This window comes from Mus caroli, chromosome 7 (assembly GCF_900094665.2).
Source record: "Mus caroli chromosome 7, CAROLI_EIJ_v1.1, whole genome shotgun sequence".
NCBI lineage: Eukaryota > Metazoa > Chordata > Mammalia > Rodentia > Muridae > Mus > Mus caroli.
This window is the reverse complement of record NC_034576.1, coordinates 97,416,113-97,424,552: the sequence shown is the minus strand read 5'-3', so window position 1 is coordinate 97,424,552 and position 8,440 is coordinate 97,416,113.

Sequence of the window (8,440 nt, the reverse complement as noted above, 5' to 3'; positions counted from 1 at the left end):
CAGGGCACCTGCACACCGATTATTTTACAAATTAATTTCCCTGTTTAGAGCCACCTATAGAATCTGTTTGTTATTATAAAAAAGACATAATAATGAAGAAAATAATCTTGATTAGAATCTACTCTGTGACACCAAGAAACTTGCTTAGCTTACTCAGTCTTATCAGTAAACAGAGGAAATGGCATCTAGACTCTTATTAGAAACTGAAATCACTTATTGTCAGGTCTGAAAGAAACTCAACTGGCTATTTGTGGCAGAGTTAGCTTACCAAAAAGGCAAGCTGTGTACCAGGCTCCCTCAGAAACATACAACTACGTCTGGCATTTCGTAGCTCTTCTTAGACCCGTCCCCTACCCTAAACTTCTTCAGTTCACAGACGTTCCTTTTTTTTTTTCCAGCTTCTCATTTCCCATACAACCCCACCATCTTGGTTCTGCACTGTTGTGGTCCCCTCTTTCTAGGTCCTCTCTTTCTTGACCCATTCTCTCTGTCTCCTTCTCCTATACTCTTTTTGCTCTCCTCTCTCTCTCTCTCTCTCTGTCCACATAGCTATCTCATCTTTTTTTTTAATTTATTTTTTATTAGGTATTTTCCTCGTTTACATTTTCAATGCTATCCCAAAAGTCCCCCATACCCACGCCCCCCANTCCCCTACCCACCCACTCCCCCTTTTTGGCCCTGGGGTTCCCCTGTACTGGGGCATATAAAGTTTGCAAGTCCAATGGGCCTCTCTTTGCAGTGATGGCCGACTAGGCCATATTTTGATACATATGCAGCTAGAGACAAGAGCTCCGGGGTACTGGTTAGTTCATATTGTTGTTCCACCTATAGGGTTGCAGTTCCCTTTAGCTCCTTGGGTACTTTCTCTATCTCCTCCATTGGGGGCCGTGTGATCCATCCAATAGCTGACTGTGATCATCCACTTCTGTGTTTGCTAGGCCCCTTGGATCACTATCTCATCTTGTGGCTGGGTTCCAGTGTGCTGGCCACGTTCTCTCATCTCTGTACTCTGCCAGATGCCTCTGGCCATATTCTCCCTTATATCTACAATAAGAACCTCCTCTTAGTGTAGAATAGTCATATCCTCAGTTTATATACTTATAGTAAACTCTTAACAATGCTCATATGAGTTTATTTTCTTATCGTAATAATTAGCTCCACTATAATCATGCATTCACACACGTACACAAACATTAGGTATTTAACGGAAGGGTTTATGATAACACTTGACTATTAGCTTTAAAATACTTTGCAAAACCCTCTCTGGTTTTGCTCAACAGACTCTGGAAGAATAGTCTAGAGTATAGTCATTTTTCACAAATTGTACAAGTGAATCATTCACAAAATGAATACGCTTCTTTTAGGATCTTGATCTGGAAAGGGTAATTTTAATGATATTAAATAGTTCATAACATTGGGGTATTCATTGACAGGATTATTTTCTGTTTATTTCCTTGGGGTCCCTGTCTGGCTATACTCTCTAGCTTCTCTTGTAGTAACAAGTTTCCATGAGAGACTATCCCTCAGACTGCTCCATACAAGTATTTGTCCTCTGCCACTCAGCCTACACTGCCCCCCAATTTTGTTGTCTAAAAAGAGAGAGTGCCTCTGGTGGAGGTTTAGGAATTACAAATTGCAGTTTGCAGATGCCTACAATCTTAGATATATGTGTCCCTGGTCTAGGTTTTGAGAATAGATAGATGCCTGTTCAAGAACACCCATCACCTGGGTAATGAATAAAGCCTCCCAGGTGTTAGTCCATGATATCACCTTTTGTGGGGGGAGGGGCGTCGAGACAGGGTTTCTCTGTATAGCCCTGGATATCCTGGAATTCACTTTGTAGACCAGGCTGGCCTCGAACTCAGAAATCCGCCTGCCTCTGCCTCTGGAGTGCTGGGATTAAAGGCATGCGCCATCACGCCCGGCCTGTGATATCATCTTTATCACAAGCATTTTGCACAGTTCTTTATGAAAAGTAACCACAAAGTTATTCTCCTTTCTGACCAGTTAACAAATACTTCATTCATGATCTAGAACCAGAGTCATCTCCATGATTGATCTCTGAAACACTGAAACTGAAATGAGGCCATTGTAGTCTAACCCTTGATTACCATGGATTTCTTTTTACCTCTTCCTCCAACAGTCTGATATATTTAGATCTACTTAAACAAGATAGATATTGTATTGTTCTATCACACTTGCTTTGATTTACGTGTGTAATAAATGTTTCTTTTTGTCTGTTTTAGTTTTGTTGTTTTTTCCTATGATGACATTTTTATTTATTATTCTCTTATATATTACATCTTGACCACACTTTCTCCTCTCTCTCCCCCTCCCAGTGCCTCTCCTCCACATACCCTGTCCTCCAGATCCACTGCTCTTCCGTTTCCCTTCAGAATCGAGCAGTTTAACCAAGCCAACCAAACCTGCCATATCAATTTTAACTAAGACTAGGCATATCCCTTCATACTAAAGCTAGAAGAGAAAACATAGTAGGAGGAGAGGGGACCCAAATACAGGCAAAGGGACAGAGATAGCTCCTAACCTTTTGCTACCAATGTTAGGAGTACCACAAGAAGACCAAGGTACACAATCGTAACATACATCCAGAGAGCCGAGGTCAGACTCACGACTGCTTCCTGATTGTTGGTTAGTCTCTGTGAGCTCCTCATATGAGGCCAGGTTAGTTGATTATGTGGATTTTCCAATGAACTGATTCTTAATGATACTCTACCATACTCATAGACAAGAGCCTAGCACAATCATAATCAGAGAGGCTCCCTCCAGTTTTTTAAATAAAAAGGAAGGAAAATATTGGACAGACCAAGGGTACAAACCACAGTATACTGTAGCTAGGTCAAGTCAGAGCCCCAATCAAATGCAGTTAGTCAGAAGTTCAAAATTAATTGTTAGAACCAGAATGAACCTTACCAACTGAGGTCATCTTACCTCTCTGGATTTCTCACCTGTAATCAGGGAGAGAATACTATCTAGAGTTAGCTATTGCCATTGGACAAGTATTTTTGTTATCATTCCGGAAAAGATGTGTGCCTATGAAGCTCCAAAAAGGAAGTCCGTGTTTCAGACTTTTGTGAAGAGGCATTAAACCAGCAACAAAAGCAGGAAGACCAACATTCATCCAAAAAGCTGGACACAGCTGGACATGGTTATAATCCCAGCACTGTCAGGAAGAATATGCAGATTGGAAGAGCTCGCTGCCCAGTTAGCTTAGCAGAAGCATTGAGCAGTTATATGTGAGACCCTGGTATCAAACAAGAAAACGAGCAGAGAACAACAAAGAAAGACATATGGTGTGCTGCTCTGGCTTTATTATGCGTAGAAATATGTGCTGTACACAAAACCACACATTCATATGTATGTCCTACACATTCCTTCACACAGAGACTGTGAAACAAGAGCTAGCTAGTTCATAAGTCTGAACCCTCAAAGTAATGGAAAAAAGTAAGTATGATCTCATATGCTTCTAAACCTAGCACTGGAAAAGAGGTGACCGAAGTATATTGTGTTTCGTAGTACTGGCTAAGTAGTCTAGCTTACTCCATACATTCCAGGAATGTAAGAGGCCCTGTCTCAAAAATAATGTAGATTCTACCTGACAAATAACATTTTGGGTTGTCCTCAAGTGTCTGCATATATCTATATATGCATATGCACCAATATATACATGTGTATCTGAATTACATGAGCCATATGATATGTATACACTTACATGTTCCCCATGGTCTATGGTTTGTTTTAGAATAATAAAATAAACTTATAATAAAAAAGAGCATATCTAAGCAATTACTCATCCACAGCCCTAAACAGATTTTGTTAATATCATGTTGACTTTTATATGTCTAGAATATAGCTTTGCTTTTGCAATGAAACTTGTGCCTAGAGCATAAAAGAACAAATAAAGGATACACACACACACACACACACACACACACACACACATGAAATAACTGACAGTCAGATTTTCACTGAATCAGAATAAAATAAGTGTACATGACATAATCATGGTTTGCTGCTGAAATAACCTTGGTGATGGTAGCATAATTTGACATCCAAATAAAGATATTGAAACTGGAAAAAAAAAAGCTGGTGTTTCAAAAGAGTGAACTGTGTGATTAAGCAGTGTAAGTGTTGTTTAACTATCAGCCTCACGAATCATTTAGAAGGCATTTAGCACATGAAATAGAAAAAGATTGAAAAAGAGAAAATGCTCCAAGAAAGGAAAAACAAAGCTGATTTTGAACTGAATAACTTCTCAGGGAAAATAGAAAAGACACATCTGTAGTTATTGCCTCTGCTTGTAAATCTTTCTGTTCATTTCTTTCCTTATAAAAAAATAACAAGAAAAATAAAGCTGCCCCATTATCAAGCAAAGGTTTAAAATCAGAAATTCTACTCAATATGCATTATTAGCTTTCCCTTCTTCTGCATTATAAAAGACGCTAAGAATTCTGGATAAGAATCAGAGGAGCATCTACCCTTCAGAGAGGTTCAGAACAGAAGGCCAGTTTAGACTGCTGAATATCAGAGCTAAGCAAATCCCTTCAGCTAAACAGAAGTGATGTGAAATGTCATCTCTATGACAACAAGCCATGCCTTACTTAATTGCACGGAGCCTCAGTTTCCCTAGTCATAAAAGATAACAACATACAGTAGTTATGATTTACCAAATTTGACAGTTTGGCTTTGCACTATACTCCTGAAAAAACATGCCTTACCTTTGGCCCAAAGTGAACAGCAAGCTCATAAGGTCAAATCTGTGTAAATAGGTCAGCAGTGGCATTTGTGGCAGTTCATTTGTGTTTGATTTCTCTTTTATGTTCTCTTTAGTTATTTTCCTTTCTCTGCTAGTTGTCACGTGAATACAGTGGGTTGGGGGGGGGTTGTTTCTTTGTTTGTTTTATTACTTCTCTGGTATGATATGCTAAACACTAACAAGTAAGCTTCCCAATACATCCTAACTTTTTAAATTTATTTACATTTCAAATGATATTCATTTTCCTGATTTCCCTATCCCATCTCCCCTCCTCCTGCCTCTCTGAGGGTGCTCCCCTCCCACCCATCAACTCCCACCACACTGCCCTGGCATTCCTCTACACTGGGGCTTCGAGCCTTCAGAGGACCACTGGCTTTCCTCTCATTGATGCCAGATAAGGCCATCCTCTGCCTCGTATGCAGCTGGATTCATGGGTCCCTTCATGTGTAAGCTTTGGTTGGTGGTTTAGTTCCTGGGAGCTCTAGGGCGTCTGGTTGTTTGATGTTGTTCTTCCTATGGGGTTTCATACTTATTCAGCTCCTACTTTTTTTTTAATTGGATATTTTCTTTATTTACATTTCAAATGTTATTCCCTCTCCAGGTCTCCCCTCCAGAGTTCCCTTATCCCATCCTTCTTCCCTCTTCCCCTCCCCTGCCTATGATAGAGTACTTCCCCACCCACCCACCCACTCACCCACCCACTCCTGCCTTCCCACCCTGGCATTTCCATACACTGGGGCATCGAACCCCCACAGGACTAAGGACTGCTCCTCCCCATGCTATCCAACAGCTCTTACTCTTTATGGGTTTTATTTATTCATGAGCAATTTTAAAGCCTCTTCTGTATGTCTGGCATTGATCTAGTTACTGGTGATATACTGGAAACCCAGCAGGACATACTTTGTGTCCTTGAGCAGCCCATTGTATATCTGTGGGGGGAAGAATGGGCAGACAGATGACAGAAAATAAATGAACCAGAATTAAATAGGATAATGTGATAGAAAGTGACCATGTGAGTGTATGAGATTGCACTATTGGAGTTGGACACTGGATAAACATTTCCTGTGATCTAAAATAAATGAAGAAGGTAGACATAAAGAATAAGGTAGTGTGGACCATGTATAGCAGTAGTAATCTTAGCATTGTTAAGAAACTAAGGGAATCTGTTTAAATAAAGCAAAAGGAGACAAAAGGAAGTGGGTGTTCATAAAACCAGAGAGGTAGCCATGCAGTATGTGTTATGTTGGGGGCAGTCTCAAATCCAAGATAAGGTGTTAAGGGTGTATGATCAGTGTAATAGTTAAAGGTTTTACTTACACTGAGTCCCTTACTTTCTTGATGATGTTAAGATTGATACTGTTATACGTAGTCCACAATACTTTCTTCTTTATGCCAACAAACAAACACACACCCAAGATACCCCCATCAAAATCTAATTCTAAAATGAAGATACATACAACAAATGTCCTAAAGATAAAAATCTTTGTATCTATGCAGAGGAGTGAGTGGCCCCTTGTGTTATGCACAAGGTCCCACAAAACCCTACCACCAAGAACTTGACGGCACATGCAGCATCCTCTCTTCCCTCCCTCTTTGCTTGCTCCACCTTACAGCATTGTGGACACCTCTTCTCCTCGTTCACCTGGGTTGTCTATCCTTTCAGTGACTAGCAACAGTTTATATTGACTTACTTTTCAGCTATAGACACAGATGCTATTCTTTGGGCTATTTCACAGTAGGAAGTACACAAAAATCTATAACAAACAAAACAACAACAACCACAACAACCTAACCAAATAACTAACCAACCAAACAACAACAAAACCCACCAGAACTTTTGATGCTGAACTCTTTCCTGTGAGCCTAGAAACACATCACCAGTAAATGCATTGTAAATATTAACTGGTTGGTCTTTTTCACTTTCCTTGAAAGTATATATAGGATGTTTGGTCATCATTCATGCCATGCTCACGAGAAATGTACACTCTGTGACAAAAGTGAACAGGTTTTTGTTTTGTTTTGTTTTCCTCAAATAATAGGAAAGATCCATGATAAAAATGGAATTGATTTAAATAAGATTGTTCTTATGTTAATAGCTAAACCCTGTAAAGGACCGACTTTACTTAAAGGGGTAAACTTGAAGCTACTTTTCTTCTTGTGTTTAAAAAGTTCAACTGTGGTCCCTGAGAGGAACACATGGTCAGAATATGAGATACCAACTGGCCCAGATAGACAGCTAGTAAGAAAATCAGTTCTTCAATTCTACAAATGAAAGTAAATACATTCTGTCAATACCTCACAACCTCACGAGACAGTATTGAGTTCCAGAAAGAAAAATAACCCAGCCAACACCTTGCCCGCAGCCTAGAAACACAGTGGTACAGGAGTCAGCTTCAATACCTTGAAGTCTAGAGCACTAATACCTGTAGTTTAAAGCTGCTCAGTTCATGGAAACAGGTTATACAACATCATAAAACTATTACAAATACGGACATAATTCTGCATCTGTATCATCAGTTGCTTCAGGGGTATTGTTATATTCTCTGTGATCCCATCTCCCTTGTATGTAGTACAGTGCTTTCACAGGGCCATTGTTTTTTTGTTTTGTTTTGTTTTGTTTTGTTTTGTTTTGTTTTTTGCTGTTGTTGTTGTTGTTGTTGGGTATTTTGTTTTGTTTTGTTTTGTTGCTGTTGTTTTGTTTTACTAAATACTGTTGGCCTAGTCTTTTCTATGCATGTCTTACTTCAACTATGTTCTGGTAGATTATGCCAAGAGCTTTAGTCCATTTAGACTGTCCTAGCATTAACCAGGAGTGCTTTAAAGAACAGAAATCCATTTCTCATTGGTGGATGCTCCAACACCCAAGATCAAGATTTCAGCACATCTGGTATTTTGGAGAAGACTTGCTTGTGGTTCATGACATTTTGCCTGTTTTTTTTTTTTTCCACATAGCAGAAAAATAAACTACTCTAGAGTCTCCATTTTAATCCATCCATTCATTCAATCATTAAATTATTATTTATATTTATAATTGTTGTATACACAATGTGTTTTGGAGACAGGGTTGGTAAGTCGACCACAATACACATGTGGAAGTCAGAGGACATTCTGTCGATTTAGCTTTCTTCTTCCATCTTTATATGTGTTCTTGGAATCAAACTCAAATTGTGTGGCTTGCTCAGCATCACTGTTAACCATCGAGACACAGAATCCATCTTTCAGGAAATAATTTCTTTCAGAGTAATCCTGGTCTTTTGACTATCTGAAGGTTCCTTTTCCTATATTATATATTGGTAGTTAGGGTTTGCTATTTGCATTTTGAGGGGATAGCACACAGTAAGGAGTATTGTGACACATTCAATCATTTACTTAGTCAGATCTTTCTATCAGGATTGTTCTTTGTTCTTAAATTCTCATTTGAGAAACTCCACTAATTGGGCTGCAGCTGGAGCTTATTTGTAGAATGCTTGTTCTCCTGTATAAAGTTGCAAATTTGAGTATTAGTGCCAAGCTATAAAGTAAGCAGAGTGGTGCCTACTTGAAATATAAGCACCTTGGAAACAGAGGCAAGAAGTTAAAAAATATAGAGTCTTCTTCAGGAACATAGTGTTTGAAGCCAATCTAGGTGGGCTGGGCAGGGGGAAGAAAGAAAGAAAGAGAGAGAGA